Consider the following 14,088-nt stretch of genomic DNA (forward strand, 5'->3'; position numbering starts at 1 on the left):
TAAATTTAAGCCCATAAAAAACAACAGCAGAAGTCACAAATCTTACCAACCAAACTGCGTAGTGCTAGAGGAAGGCATGACGACCCTAAAGTCAGTGTTACTGTTTGAGTACTTTCAAAAGCTGGGGGGAGGGGGGGGGATGGGAAACCCACAAACCAAACACATTACCCCAAAACTCTCCATCTCTATAAGCTGCCACAAAAGTCTAGCCACACCAGAACTGCAACAGTGATGAAAAATAATTTTTATCATCAAACATTCCACACTTGAGCTCATGCTTCTGTTACACAAGCAACTAGCAGCTCCTTATCACTGCAACAGAGAAGTTTCATCCCTTTTTCTTCCCACCTTTCCCCTCCCAGTCATGCAGTCTGGCCAACTGCCTCAGCCCAGCTCTAGGGCTCATCAGACCCTTCCATCTGCCTCCAAGTCACTGATCTGGCAGAAGCTTGGCCAGCTTCTGATAAGCAAGAGTAGGGCTTATACCCAGAGCATAAGGGGAATGGCAAAGCAGATTCTCCTCCATTCAACACTGACAAGCTAGATTTGCTTACCTCATCTCATTTAAAACAAACAAACAAAAAAACCACACACACAACACAAAACCATCATACTAAGAATGCCCTAAGGGTCATTTCCTACCCTCACAGAAGTTAAGAACCCCCACAAAAAAAAAAATAAATATCTGTGGAATATCCAAGCTAGGTTCATAGTTGACCCTACCTCACTGGGCAAGAAGTCATGGGTAAGCACATCTGCATCTAGAGGTTGGGAATCTGGACATTAAAAAATTGCTGTTCAAGTTATTCCATACTGAAGGAGACCTAGTGAAATCAGGCACTAAAAAGCCTGATTCACAAGCTCAGTTTCTGCACATAAGCCACCTATTTTCCCTGTAAATAGATACACATTTTTGAGAAAATGGAGAGGCACCATTTTAAGGTCCTGGCTCAAGTTATGGCTTTGCTACTCTTACAGTATCTGTAGCAATGCAGAAAAAAAAAAAAATAGCAGATTGCAACTGGAAGTGCATTAGGCAGGGAAGCTTTGACAGCAGTGTAAAAAAGATTCAGTTTGCTGCCACTGAACTTTGCACTGAGGACAGTAACAAGGGAAAGCACCTGACTCTCATTTGACTATTGTAATCATGGAACAGCTAAAAGGCCATTTGTTCTGTAATCTTACATATACAGAAGACTGTAAGTTTGGAGAACTTGACAGCTCAAGAGATCAAGAGCAGAGCCTTTCATCTTTAAGTCACCAGTTCAAACAGAGACCAGAATAGTAGCGATCAAAAGCTACACGTGATGGCTGTTCAGGGATTAGATGAAGAGATGGTTGCTCACTGCCCAGTTCCCAACAGATCAATGTGAATCACAAGAGCTTTCTTCCCAGTTTTCACCTGTTCTTTGCAGTTATAAATACATTATACCTTCTGGATTCTGTACATGTTAATAAGTAGCAAAGCAACTGAAACTGCTGCGTACACACACTGAACTTGCATTGTAGAAAAGGACTTTACCCTCCGGTTGTCAATCATGTCAGCACTACAGCATGTGCTGAAATTTTTATTTATTATTTTTAAACAATAATAGCTCTGACTTTTAGCTTTTTCATTACTAGAGGTAGCTTTAAAAGTAATACTTAGCTTCCCATTCCTTTCACATCCTCAAATGCTTCAAGCCTGTTTATAAACAATAGCTCTCAAACTTGCTTGTCTAAGGTATTTTTGGAAACGTAACAATTTTACAAGCACAACCCTGGCATTTGAGAAATTCTTTTGAGACATTAGTAATTATTTTTTATCAAATCTAAGCAACATAAACTTCATAAGGGCCACGTCTACATAAGGACAGGGGAATAAAATTCCCTGTGTGATGAAAGAAACTTTCCTTTTCATATTCTTATACATTCTTCAACACATCAGTGCACAGTTGTTAGAAAGTCAGGTAGCAACAGCTCCTTTCCAACCTGACTTTAGTTTCAAAACTCTGCAGAAGTACCTGGAATTTCCAGGCTGACAGGCTAGATGAAAACAAGTTCAGAGTGTATGTTGACTGAAGGTTCTGGAGTGCAGGTTCACTGTCCTGCTACAAACACCAGTACCAAGAACAATCTTCTACACAACCCCAGCAATACAAAGTTCCATAGTTTTTAGTAGCGTATGACTTCTCAAGAATGAAGCTGCTGATGAAAAGCCAAGATCCTAGAAACTTCAGTATCCTTAGGAGTAACTAAGGAGGCCCTCGCATACAAAGAATTCAACTTGCTCTTCCAGGAGTCTAGAGAGAACAACATACCAGACTGATGAGATTTCAGTAATCTTGAAGAATTTTGAGATTTCTCTTGCTGCTTTCAATCCAAGATGTACTACTGCACTGCAGTCATCAAATCTGGAAACAACAAGAGGTGCATGTGGTAAATACTGAGTCTTCATCAGACAGGACTGGTTAGTTGTCTGGACAACAGTACAGATGCACCAGACAAACACATTCCCCTGGAAGTTTTAGCAGCTATCTCAAAGCGCCCAATGCTTAGCTACACTGAGAACTTAAAAGTTCATCCACATGTTAAATTCCAACTGCTTCCTTCTATATAGGAAATAAGTCATTAAAAGAATCACTTACTGGTTTTTTTCGCCCCTCCTAGGTTATCTCCTGGCCTACAAAGCTGCACATCTGTAACAGGTCTCAATCACTCTCAGCAGTGAACATGTTGGTTTGGGGTTTTTTTTTTTTGTTTGGTGGTGGTTAGGTTTTTTGGTTTGTTTTTTGTTTTATTTTTAGATCAGGACATGGAATTATCTCTTGTACAGCTGCACCATGAGGCCTCCAGTGATAGATGGCCACATCACTCGCTTTAGTCAGAGTCCTTGAGAAAGGATCTAGACATTGTAAAAGACTTTTCCTTTACGTGAGACATCTCTTGGGTGGGAAAAAAGTAGCATACTACAGTTTCCACTGAATTCAGCATGGTCCAGGTACATTTACATGTAATCCATAATACTCTTTGTAGCTTAAATCAAGTATCTTGAATGCAATTCATAGCCCATTCAGCATTTTAAAAAAAGGAAAATAATAGCTGCATAACTATTAGCTGCCAAGAAAACGAAGCCAGAAGTTTGTATACTTGTAATTGTCTCAGAAATCATTCTGATTAATATAGTTCTTAAAGCGACACACTTTCACAGAAACAGGGATTACCTTTATCTGTAACCATAGCAACTTTTCAGTAGTTTGTGTTAATGCTATTCTCCGTCTGATAATTTGCTACTATCTCTTTCAAGCTATTTGTATAAGGTTTTGAACGTGCCACCTGAGACAAGTTGAAATGTAAACTTACATTCTTAGATCACACTCTTAAAAGTGCATAACTTAACATAAAATGCTGTTAATTTTTGCCATAAATTCATGATTAGTCAAGAAGTAAATTTATTTTAAACTTATTATTTTAACATGATTCACAGTTTTGTAAGACAAAGAAATATTTTAAGATGTATCCTATGAAATACATACAGTCAATAGTTTCTTGAGCAGTGAAGGATTTCTTCTCCTCTATCTGGAAGGTAGTAAACCCAAGGAATTATGCCACTGATATGCCACAGACTTTGATGTTCAGTATCGCAAGGAACAAAAATCCTCCCAAAACACACTTATTTTGGCCTGAACAAATACATGACAGATGAGAAAAAGAGCCAGGCCCCTTGTTCTAGGTTAGGTGAATAATTAATATAAAGAACGGGTGTAGGTATCTCAGCACTAAATAAACAAATCAGGCAGAATTCAAAGAGCAAAGCTATAAAAGTTAAAGGAAAGACAGGAAGGAGACTAAGGAATTTACATGTTTGCTTCCTCAATTGTTACCATCATCCACAGTTCAGAAGAGGATTAGCACTGTGAAAGAAATTATTTAGGATGACATCAGACAAACAAAATCATTGGCTTGGAAGCAGGAGGAGGAAGAGAATAGTTTCTTTTTTTTTTTTTCCCCCGCTAAAGTTCATAGGGCAACTTACCAAGTGGCACACTTCTCTCTTCAGCATAGACAGACAGTTTGGCACAGTTAAGATACAAGCATAGATCCTTAGAAGAATGAAAGAAACTAAGCACGCTCTTTACTGCCCGTAACTCTTATGCAATGACATCTATTATAGGACAAGTCTGGACAAACATCCAGGGAATGGACTTCAGAACACAACGGTGCGCTTTAAGACAGTCCACACAGGAGGAGAAGTAACCACCATCAGTTCTGCCTAATGCCTTCACATTACATCAGCACATTTGGTGGAAGCTTCTATATTTCGTTGTTGTTGCTATTGGTGCTAGTAGTAAGATAATTAACGCTTGTTGTTTTAAGACTCCCCCATCCCAATATCCTCTGGAAGCAGGAGTGGATGTTCGCACCCCTTACCTATCACTTCAGGCTTTTTGCAGAGCCTAAAAGGAGGTAAGTTTGGGTAAATTCCGCAGGGCTCCTCGGTGGACACAAGGGCAACAAACTTTTCGTACAGGATGACAGACCGCGAGGCTTAACCCCTTGGTTTAATGGGGGGTGGGTGGGGGGGTGGCGTGTGCCACAACGGCGTGTCGCTTCCTGAACGCTCCTGTCCCCAAACCAGCCAAAACCGCTGCGCTGAACTCACCGCGGAGCACAAACGCGCCCTGCCTGCCGCGGGCACCGCCGGCCCCGGCCCGGGGGCAGGCCCCACGCACCGCCGGGGAAGCCCTCCCGCTCGCTGGGCACCGCCGCCAGTTCAAGCGCAACCCCCCCGGCAGCTGGCAGACCCGCCGCCCGGGGAGGCCGCCCCCCGGCTATCCCCAGCCCAACCAAAATAGCTGCGGGGCCGCGCGGGAGGGGAGCGGCGGCGGGGGCCGGCGCAGGGCTGGCGGCGAGCCGCGGGCCGCCGGCCGCCTCTCCCCTTCCACCCAAGGACACGAGTACAAACACCTCTGCCCTGGGATGGCTCCTGCGCACGCAGCGCGGAGCTGCCGCCGGGGGGGTGCGGGGAGGAGGAAGGAACGACCAAAAAAGGCAGAAAAAGAGCCCCGGGGCCCTGGGCCCGGCCCGGTCCCGCCGCCGCCACGCAGCCCCGGGCCTGCGGGGTGAGGGGGTCGGGGGGACGGCGGGGGCGTGACCCTCCCCTCAGCGCCCCCACCCCGCTCCCCCGGAGCTAGCGGGCGGCCGCCGCTTCGCCTGCCCCGCTACTGAGCGGCGGCGCCGCCGGCCCCCAGCCCGGCCGCCCGCCGGCCCGGTCACGCTCCCCTCACCTGCCGCCGGCCCCGCAGCGTCCCGCCGCCGCCCGCCCGGCCCCGCCTGGCCCCGCTCGGCCCCGCTCGCTCCTCACCAAACTTTTTTTTCCCTTTCTCCGTGTTTCGTTGCCCTCAGAGTGACGCGGGCGGGCGCTGATTGGCCGAGCCGAGAAAGGGAGGCTGCGAAGAGGAGGAGGCGGCGCTACGCCCCACGACTAATTATTACAAGAAGACGGCGGCGACGTGAACCACTGAATGCTATTTAAAGGGACAGCGGCCCGTCCCACGTCGTGTCTGTATTCCCCCACCCCCCCCCGGGAGGGATCCGAGGCGAACGGAGGGGCGGGAGCACGGCCGGGGGCTGAGCGGGCAGCTGCCGCCCGCACCGGGCAGGTTGAGCGGACGAGCCCTGAGGCGGGCGGGGGGGCTGCACCCCTCAGGCTGGGGGCCGGGGCCTGCAGCGGGCGTTGCGGGGCGGTCTGTGAGGAGAAGGAGATCCCTCGGCACGTCGTCGTCCACCCTTCTTCCCCCTCCACAAATAAATTTATTTCTCTGCAAAAATCCCCTGTGGCCGCCTGCTGCCACCCCTCCGCCCGAGGGGCGCCTCACAGCCGTGCGGGGGAGGCTCCCCCTCAGGGAGCGGGGCTCGCTGGGGGCTCAGGCCGGCTCTGAGCGGAGCTGCTCGCCGCCCCCTGCCCTGCGACGTGTGGATCTTTTGTTATCTACAGTGTGTCACATGACTTGTTTCTGTTTCTCTCTTTCTTTTTTTTTTAATAATTTATTTATTTATTTCACGTTGGGGCTCGGAGACAATACCCCGCAGCTTATTTTTACGCAGGACGTTTCCACGTTCCACCCACTGTACACAGTCTCGCCCCATGTTGCAGGCGGCGGTAAACTGTACCAGGAAGGTTTTAAAGGTGAGATTTAAGGGTGATGAGTGACTTGGTGGCTCAAAGCAGATAGGAAGGGAGTGCAGGGTTCTGGAGAGTTGAAACAAGACAAATGAAAGAGGAATTTATCTGTGGATAGTGGAGAGGAGCACGCCAAGGCTGGAGTAGCTGCCAGGAGATAAGCTGAGTTTGTGTAGAGTTTTGAAGGAGGAGAGAAAAAACGAGCAGTTGTCAAGCTCAGGAGAAGCCAGAGAAGCTGAAGGTGGGTAGAATATCTTTCCATTTCCAAGGGGAACAGTGAACAGATTTTTAAAAATTGTTGCTCTGCTTTTGAGCAAAGGAACTAGAGACTATCCTAAGGAAGGCATTGCAAGAGGACACATAAGGAATTCAGCAAAGACAGAAGTCCAAGCAGAGATGTTCTGTCAGTAAGAGCTTGTTATTGCCAACACTGTGAGCCAACTAGGCCGATCCATAAGCCTGGCAGAAGCACTTAATGGGAAGAAGGCCCCTAATTTTTTTGGTTTGACTATCCGAGCTTGGTTCAATAGCAGAAAATGCTGGTGCAACCAGCATGGAAGTGCTAACATAGCTTTACAGCTATTTTGGTATAGATTATTCACTCTTGGCTGTCTTTGCTGATGCAATAAGTCTTCCAAATGCCAGGTTGCATGAACAGAAGATGACCTGCATTGCATGTGGGTATCACAGCATTCACCACAACATTATTTGGAGCGCTTTCATGGTCTTGGCAGTCATCATAAGGAGCTGTGGGGAGTGATGATCACATTCCTCCAAGCCTCTCCATGATCATCCTTTTTTTTATACAATTTTTTAAAACCTTAAATTCCCTTTGGTTCATCATCAGACTGCCACCTTTGTGCCAGGTTTCATCTCATCATTAGAACTATAGATGCAGAATAGTAGCATGGAACATTCACAGTGTATGTTCAGAAAAAGGCCAACTGATTCTTTTGCAGTTGTGAGCAACCAGCACAACAGCTGGCAGTACAGCAGTGGGAATAAAAGGGAAATGCAAACAGTGAACAAGACAGACATCTCCTGTCAGGAGTTATTGACTCCAGCAACACATGGTGGAACAAATGTTAAGTTATGGCATCAAACGTCAAGGCGGGGGGCAGGGGGGGGGCAGCAGAATGTTCAGATGTGATCTTGCTCAAGTTGCATATGAAGCACGTTAGTTTTCTGATATGCCAAAATGAGAAAACTGAGTTACAGTAATGCTGGAGTAAGTAGATTCCTTGAGGCATTCAGAATCGGTATGTTTGGTATGGTCAGAAGCTGCCACAACTCAAAAGAAGCAAACAACTGGGAAATAGGGAACACGAAGTTTTATGTCATCTGCAGAAAAACAGCCAGTAGTCAAACTGTCTCTGAGGAAGAACATTCACAAACAAGCTGGCCAGGCTTATTCTTGGGGCAGAATAAAGGATGCAGTTAAAAATTAAGTGTACATCTTGATCCACTGTGAATGAAAGACATAATAATGAAGAAATACCATTAAATTTTCTCGTTTGAGGACTGGTAGGCTAAAAAACCTTGCTGAGCTCAAGTAAGATATGGAAAGAGATAAGTGTATAATCAGAAAAATGACTAAGCTGTTAACCACCCAGAGAAGGCATCCTTGACTCTGAGAAAGGATCAGAAATCAGCTAAAGATGGGAAGCGAAAAGTGACCCTGAGCCAACAGATGAAAACAGAAGCCTGTTTTCTGAAAACTGCTGCAGAGGGAGTTAGAGGCTATTCCTCTGCCTTAAGTTGACAGGAATAGTATTGATTTTTAAGAGTACACAAATGTTCAGCAGGACTAGGACCGACAGAAGCATGTGGAGCCTGGTATGCAATGGGACATTCATCTTCATGAAACAACTTCATTCTACCAGGCATAAATTTGCTTTGACAGAGCAGTCCACAAGAAGCTCCAGACAGTTAGGTAGGGCATCCCAGCACAAGCTGAGACACCTGAGAGGGAGCTGAAAGTTTTCCCAGCCATGCAGGTGGTTTGGTGATGTATAGCAAAATGGAACAACTGATGAACGAACGTTAGTTCCTCATTTATGTTGTCACAACTGAAACTGTGCTTATTCTCCTTGACCTGCATTACTTAGATCTGCCTGTTGTATTTTAAGGCTCCCATCATCTTGATATCTCAGCACAACCTATTTTCATGTTAAGGGCCATCTATTCATATACCTCTTTCAAACGTGTTGGCACAATTTTTCTGAAAGGAGTTCCTTCTAATTTTTACTCCCTTCTCCAAAATCCATTTAATCTATCTGCTAACACAGAGGACCTTTTTATTTGGTTCCTTTTATGTTTGTTTCTGCTATAGTAGCTTGTTATTTCTTTTGCTAAAGCTTTAGAAATCACTTGAGGAATTTTAGTAATGTATTCATTTTGAGGTAGCTGTATCTTCAGAGCCGGTAAACAGAAAGTCTCTTATCCACTTCAGTGGGCTTTGGATCAGGTGTTTAATGCTAACATCATTTCAGTTCTTCTAATCTAGTTGTTTGGGGCCCAGCATGCAGCTCCTGAGGCTGATGAGATTTTCACCATAGGCTTTAATGAGAGCAGAATCAGCCCCTAGTTCCTGAGAGACAACCAATAAAAATCCTAAAGAAATAAGTACAAGACTTTCTTGAACTGAGTCTTTGATTTGATTTGATTCTGAATCTCACTGGATTTTTTTTCCACAGCCACCTTGACCTCTGTTCTATGTCTTATCCTAACAGGATGAGCTGAAGTTTCCATTACCTAGGCCTACTGGAGATTGGGCCCAGCAGTCATTTGGCAGTGGCCTTGCAAGAGCAGCAATGCCAGCTCTCTATTGCAATGCCCACATTCAGAGATCTGTAGAATTAGAGTCCAAATTCTGCTTGTATTTGCAAGCCCAGAACACCACTGACTTCAAGGGGGTTGTAGGATTTTAGCCAAGAGCAGAAATTGGTCCAGGATTTTTTCAGATTCCCTCATGCTTCTGTTTATATGATGTTATCATCAAGAACTAACAGCATACTTCATGATGAATTTTACTTTTAAATTACATAAAGGATATTTACTGTGCTGATGCTACATAGTTTGCAAGAAAGATGCACATATGGAAATGAAAACACACTGATTACCATTAGGATTTCCAGCTTTCAGCATTCATTTTCCAAAACAACCCAGGGACTATTTCTCATCAAAAAATGCAGAAATGAAAATCTTCTTTCTTGGCATTTATGTATGCCATTCAGGAGTCTTACTCATCAAGTCTGTTGTGAAAATGGTCAGAATAAAAAAGCCTCGTAATGTACAAAAAGTTCAGTACTCTGCTTTTGTTTTCTGTATACTGGTTTCTCAGTCAGAGATACAGAATCATAGAATATCGAATTGGAAGAGACCCCTACAAGTAATTTATGTTCTTCTGCCTCTCAAGGGGTGGCAGAAGAGAGGAAGATCTGGGGAAAGCTGAGTGATCAGCAAGGACAACATGTAAAAACACAGATAAAGACTGAGAATGAATGGATCAAAACTGTAAAAACAGGTCAGCAGGATGCCAGGCAGAGCACATTGGACGATGCCCACTGCTGCCTGAAAGCATCCGAGCAGCCAGCGGAGCCAGGTCAGTGCTGCCCAGAGCGATGGCACCCGCTTCAGAGCCAGCAGCTCACTGATGCTCTTGGAACTGCAAAAGGAACCTGAGAGCAAAATAATTGCTCAGTGTCTGTCTTAAGTAGGAAGCAGCATAGGACAGAGGTCCTCCACAGAACAGAGCTCATCTGGTTGTAGTGGGAGCTACTGAACTGCATCATTCCAAATGAAGCAGATTGTTTTGCTGCATAGTTACAAATCTGGGAGCTTCCTTCTAGATAGCCTGCTTTAGAAATCTGGGCTGGGGCCTTTAAAACCCTTGTCGACTCCTCAGTTAAGCTTTTACTATCCATGTTAAATAGTTCATTGAGCGTGGCCTGGTATTTAGTAGAACAGTGTGCCATTGTTGGCGATGAGTAACTTTAGGCAAAGAAATTATTTTGTACCTCTGTGTTTTTTCTTCTCCAGCATCTGCTTTGTTTATGTAGATAGTAAAGCCTTTCAGGGAAGGAGTGGCTCATGCTATGCATGTCTAGTCACCAACACAGCGAACTCCAGTCTTACTGAGAGCTTCTCTGTGCTCCTCAGTCTCACTTATTAACAGTAGCATCTTAACACATCTGTCTCTGTATATGCTTGCCTTTCACCCTACTGTAGAAACAGGGTTTTCATAATAATTACAACTTGAAACTAAAATCTGGAGTCCTAAATTCTGTAACATTACAGTATCTGTATATCATGCTTGCATAAACCCTTGCACAAATAGGTCACTGTACAGAAAGCCCAGAGGCTACCAACCGCTCTGGTGACCAGGTGCTAAATTGTGAGTATAAAGGGACCAGAGATGGCTTAACAGAACAGCTTCGGTCACTGAAAAGTCTCCATGCACACAAGAAAGCTGGCCCTGTCTGACTCTGCTCTAGTCTTTGCAGTTTAACGGGAGCAAAGGTCCTGCCGTCAGGGCAGTACTGCTTGGTGCTGCCTTAATGGCAGCACTCCTTCCAAGGCCTTTAAAAGCCAGCAGAATTTAGTGCATCCCTGAGGGTGCTCTGGGCCAATTTTTGCTTTTGCAATTTTCTGTTGCCTCCACTGCATGTAGCAGAGCTCTTAACTTGTAGTGTTTCACTGGATTCTTGGATTTAGAGGGCTGTTCTGTGTAAATAATCATGGTGTCTGGGCACATCCTGGTGTCTAGAAAGCAAACAGTATGCTCAAAGCATCTGTCAGGGATCTAGATACAAATGTTCCAAATGACAAAAATGTCTGTTCATCCATTTACCTGCCTGCCTAGGAATGCCAAGAGCACCAGACTACTACGGGTTTGATGTTCTTGTTTGTTCTGTTACTGTCCATCTGACCTTGCTAGTTCAGACAGGCTATTTGTCAATGCCAGAGAAATCTGCTGCAGCAACAGAGGGAATATCTTGTGTCAGTATTCTCCAGCTCCTTGAGGGAACTACCTCATTAGAGAAGCTAAAACGTCGCTTTGATTGCTTAGAAGCAAGCCATTTATTTTTCAAAAATCTCCAAGCAGTTATTCACTTCTTGTAAAATTATAATGCCTGAAGTCTTTTTTCTGAAGCAGTCTTGGATACTGCAATGACTTGAAATTTGCAGCCAATAAAAAGTTTTACAGCAAAGCAGATATGATCAGTGTTTCCTTAAGTAAGACAATTAATCTTCTCTGTCAAAATGTCGTCAGATTTCAGTGGATTTCAAAACAATAAAATGTTTTACTGGAGAAAGTAATAAAACAGGACATTTCTGTAGCTTCACAGATGTTCGTAATGCATTTGAGGTTTGTATGCTTTCTTTAGGAAATCTGGAGCTGAGACTTTTAATATACCTGCAGTATTTTTGTCCCATAATACCCATAATATTTTGTCACAATCAGCTTTGATCTCTCTCATAAACTTCGGCGGGGATATCAAGCTGAAATGGGATGACCACAGTTCTGGTATTCTACCTCAGGGAAGAAGCCTATTGGAAGATTGATAGCTGTGTCTGCTTTTGGGTAGTACCTTTCATTCAAGGATCCTAAAGCAATCACAGAAATCCCTAAGTCTTCCTAGCCAGAAATATGACACAGCTTTACTGCTTTTCTGAAGCGTATTTAACCTCATCGTATCGCATCAGGAGGGACAGAGTCCATCCATCTCTCACCTCCGTGCTGGCGTTTTCCCAAGGAACTGCTAGTGAACACAGGTTACAGAACACGGTCCCTGCAATCTCTACACAGGGAGAAGGGGCAGAGAAAGAGGTATCGTGTTCCTGTTCTCCCTGTAACAGATGGAAATCCCTTGGGTACCACCAGATGTGAGCAGCTCCTGCTGCAGCCTATTTGAGGACCACAGTGACATAGAGAATTCTGGAAGAGCAGAGGCCTGTGCATTCTCATTCCCACCCTATCCCTGCTACATTTTATAAACCAGACCTGGTCAATTTTACATACTGTTTAGTTTAATCCGATCTGAAGAAAGTCTGGTGCCTGGTTCCCTATACTATCTTTTAATGTCCTGTGCCCTGAACAGGACATATTAAAAAGATACAGTAGCAACATAGCAGAGTTACAGTAAATGCCCAGGGGACTTCCTGAGCAAAAGTACATGCAGAACAAGGCTGGGGATTTGGATCATTGGCAGGTCTATGATTGAAAAGTTTTGTCTTAACATCACACGATCCTGCTGTAAATGGTTTAGCTAATATTTCTTAATGCACATCGGTTAACTTGGAACTTCAGAGGTCTCTGATTTCTCCTTTCTTCCCTGTGATCCTTTCCCCTCTTCATCCTTCTCCCTCTCTGCTCTTGACATTCCTCTCTTCTGCTGCCCTATGAAGTACTTACTACTGAGTAGTGGGATTATGACATAGTTGATAAACTGGGAGATTATGACATCAGAGCAATAAATCATACCTCCCTCCCGGCCTTCTTCTCTCTGCTTCTTTCTTCCTTTTCTACTTCTCCTCTCCTAAAAGAAAGGAAAATCATGATATTAGAAAGAAGCATCTTCTCCCAGTCTCTCTGCTCCCCATCAGCCCTCTTGGAGGGGGTGATTCTATCCTTTTGTTTAAACATTTCTAGAATCTGTAATGATAAATTTGTGCCCTCAGTCTTCAGAATGCATGATACAGTCTTATTTTCACAGCAATGGCCATTTGACAATATTCTGACAACTGACAGGCTTGCAACATTTTCACATCTTTGGGAAATTGCTGATTATCACAGTTGCCACAGTAAACAAGTTCTGCAGAAAGAGAGCAACACACCACAGTACAGAGCTCTGGACTGAAGCTGATTTTTTTTTTTTTTTTTCCCTTACCAAACCCCTGGTATTTCTGAAGGTCACTCCTCCTAGAATATAATGTCCCACATATGAAGACATGATGGGTTCCTGTGCACTTCAGCCCTAAGAAAGTTGGAGGGTGTAATTCAATTTCTTAATAAATGCTGTCTTAGAAAATCTACTTTACACCATGCTTTGCTCTTTTATGTAGCAGTCTCTAGAATCTGCTTGGGAAAATTCATTTTACCTAATTTCTTGTCCTTACTGGGACAAAATAATATTTGCACATCCCACACCAAGCTCACTAGCTCTCACAAAGAATAGTGCTTAGTATACTGCTGTTAATTTGCTGACATACCTAATTATATAGTTGAATACGTCAACATTGTTATATTTACATGACAGGCATTGATGTGGCTGTTACGTAACACAGATGTACACAAACCACCTTAAAACAAAGCTCAGGCACTGCAAAGCCAATCAGAGTAATATTTATTGAGTTAGAATCATTAGCCTGTGCCAAACTCTGGTTTTAACAGCTAGACTACTACTGGTAATCCAGCCAGCTCATGAAGACCTTGCCCAGTGTGTCTACCTACACAGCAGTGATCTCGGCCTTCCGTCAGGCTCTAGCAGATGAGCACTGGTGGCGTTGGCCACAGAAGGATAAGGTTCCATCGTCCCCCTCTGGGTCTTTCTTCTCTGTGAGAAGCTTCCACCTTCGTGTTGGGGACCAGGGAAAGGGAGGGTAATCTAGTTTACAATTCAGCTGGCCAACCTCACCGCTTAAAGCGGAGGTGGGGAAGCACTGGTGCTAAAATGCTGGATTATGAACGGTGGTATAGACACACAACCTTTTGTGCTACTTTTATGCTAGTGTCAATAACATCCAGCAGAAAATACTGGGAGAAGCGCTGATCATTTACAAAACTACTGCTAAATGTGCTGGAGCTGGTCTGCCAGAGCCCTTGCTCTGGGAAGAGAGGAACTGGGAGAAATACAAACCATAAACCAGCAGCTTTATCTACTAACAAAACATGCCAGTGTAGTTCAAAATCAATATTAAGT

At 44.4% G+C, this 14,088-nt stretch overlaps 1 protein-coding gene and 1 long non-coding RNA gene across 5 annotated transcripts in view; one reads left to right on the plus strand and one right to left on the minus strand.

The window, feature by feature from the left end:
• The window catches only part of ZFAND6 (zinc finger AN1-type containing 6), a 38,102-nt gene extending 32,694 nt beyond the window's left edge, over positions 1–5,408 (minus strand). The window contains exons 1-3 of one of the 4 annotated variants that reach the window (XM_056345199.1): positions 5,268–5,288; positions 4,016–4,082; positions 2,301–2,393 (exon numbers count right to left, since the gene is read on the minus strand). The gene's annotated coding sequence lies outside the window, so the exon portion shown is untranslated. Of the gene's footprint in view, positions 1–2,300; positions 2,394–4,015; positions 4,083–4,410; positions 4,544–5,267 lie in introns of those variants that run through there. The other 3 variants (XM_056345203.1, XM_056345201.1, XM_056345202.1) reach the window with 3 other exon arrangements.
• On the plus strand, positions 4,304–11,381 carry LOC130152161 (uncharacterized). The gene is made up of 2 exons (XR_008822903.1): positions 4,304–4,446; positions 5,386–11,381. It is a non-coding gene; the product is annotated as an uncharacterized LOC130152161 (long non-coding RNA).
• The last annotated feature ends 2,707 nt before the right edge of the window (positions 11,382–14,088 follow it).

Source organism: Falco biarmicus, chromosome 7 (assembly GCF_023638135.1).
Source record: "Falco biarmicus isolate bFalBia1 chromosome 7, bFalBia1.pri, whole genome shotgun sequence".
Taxonomy (NCBI): domain Eukaryota; kingdom Metazoa; phylum Chordata; class Aves; order Falconiformes; family Falconidae; genus Falco; species Falco biarmicus.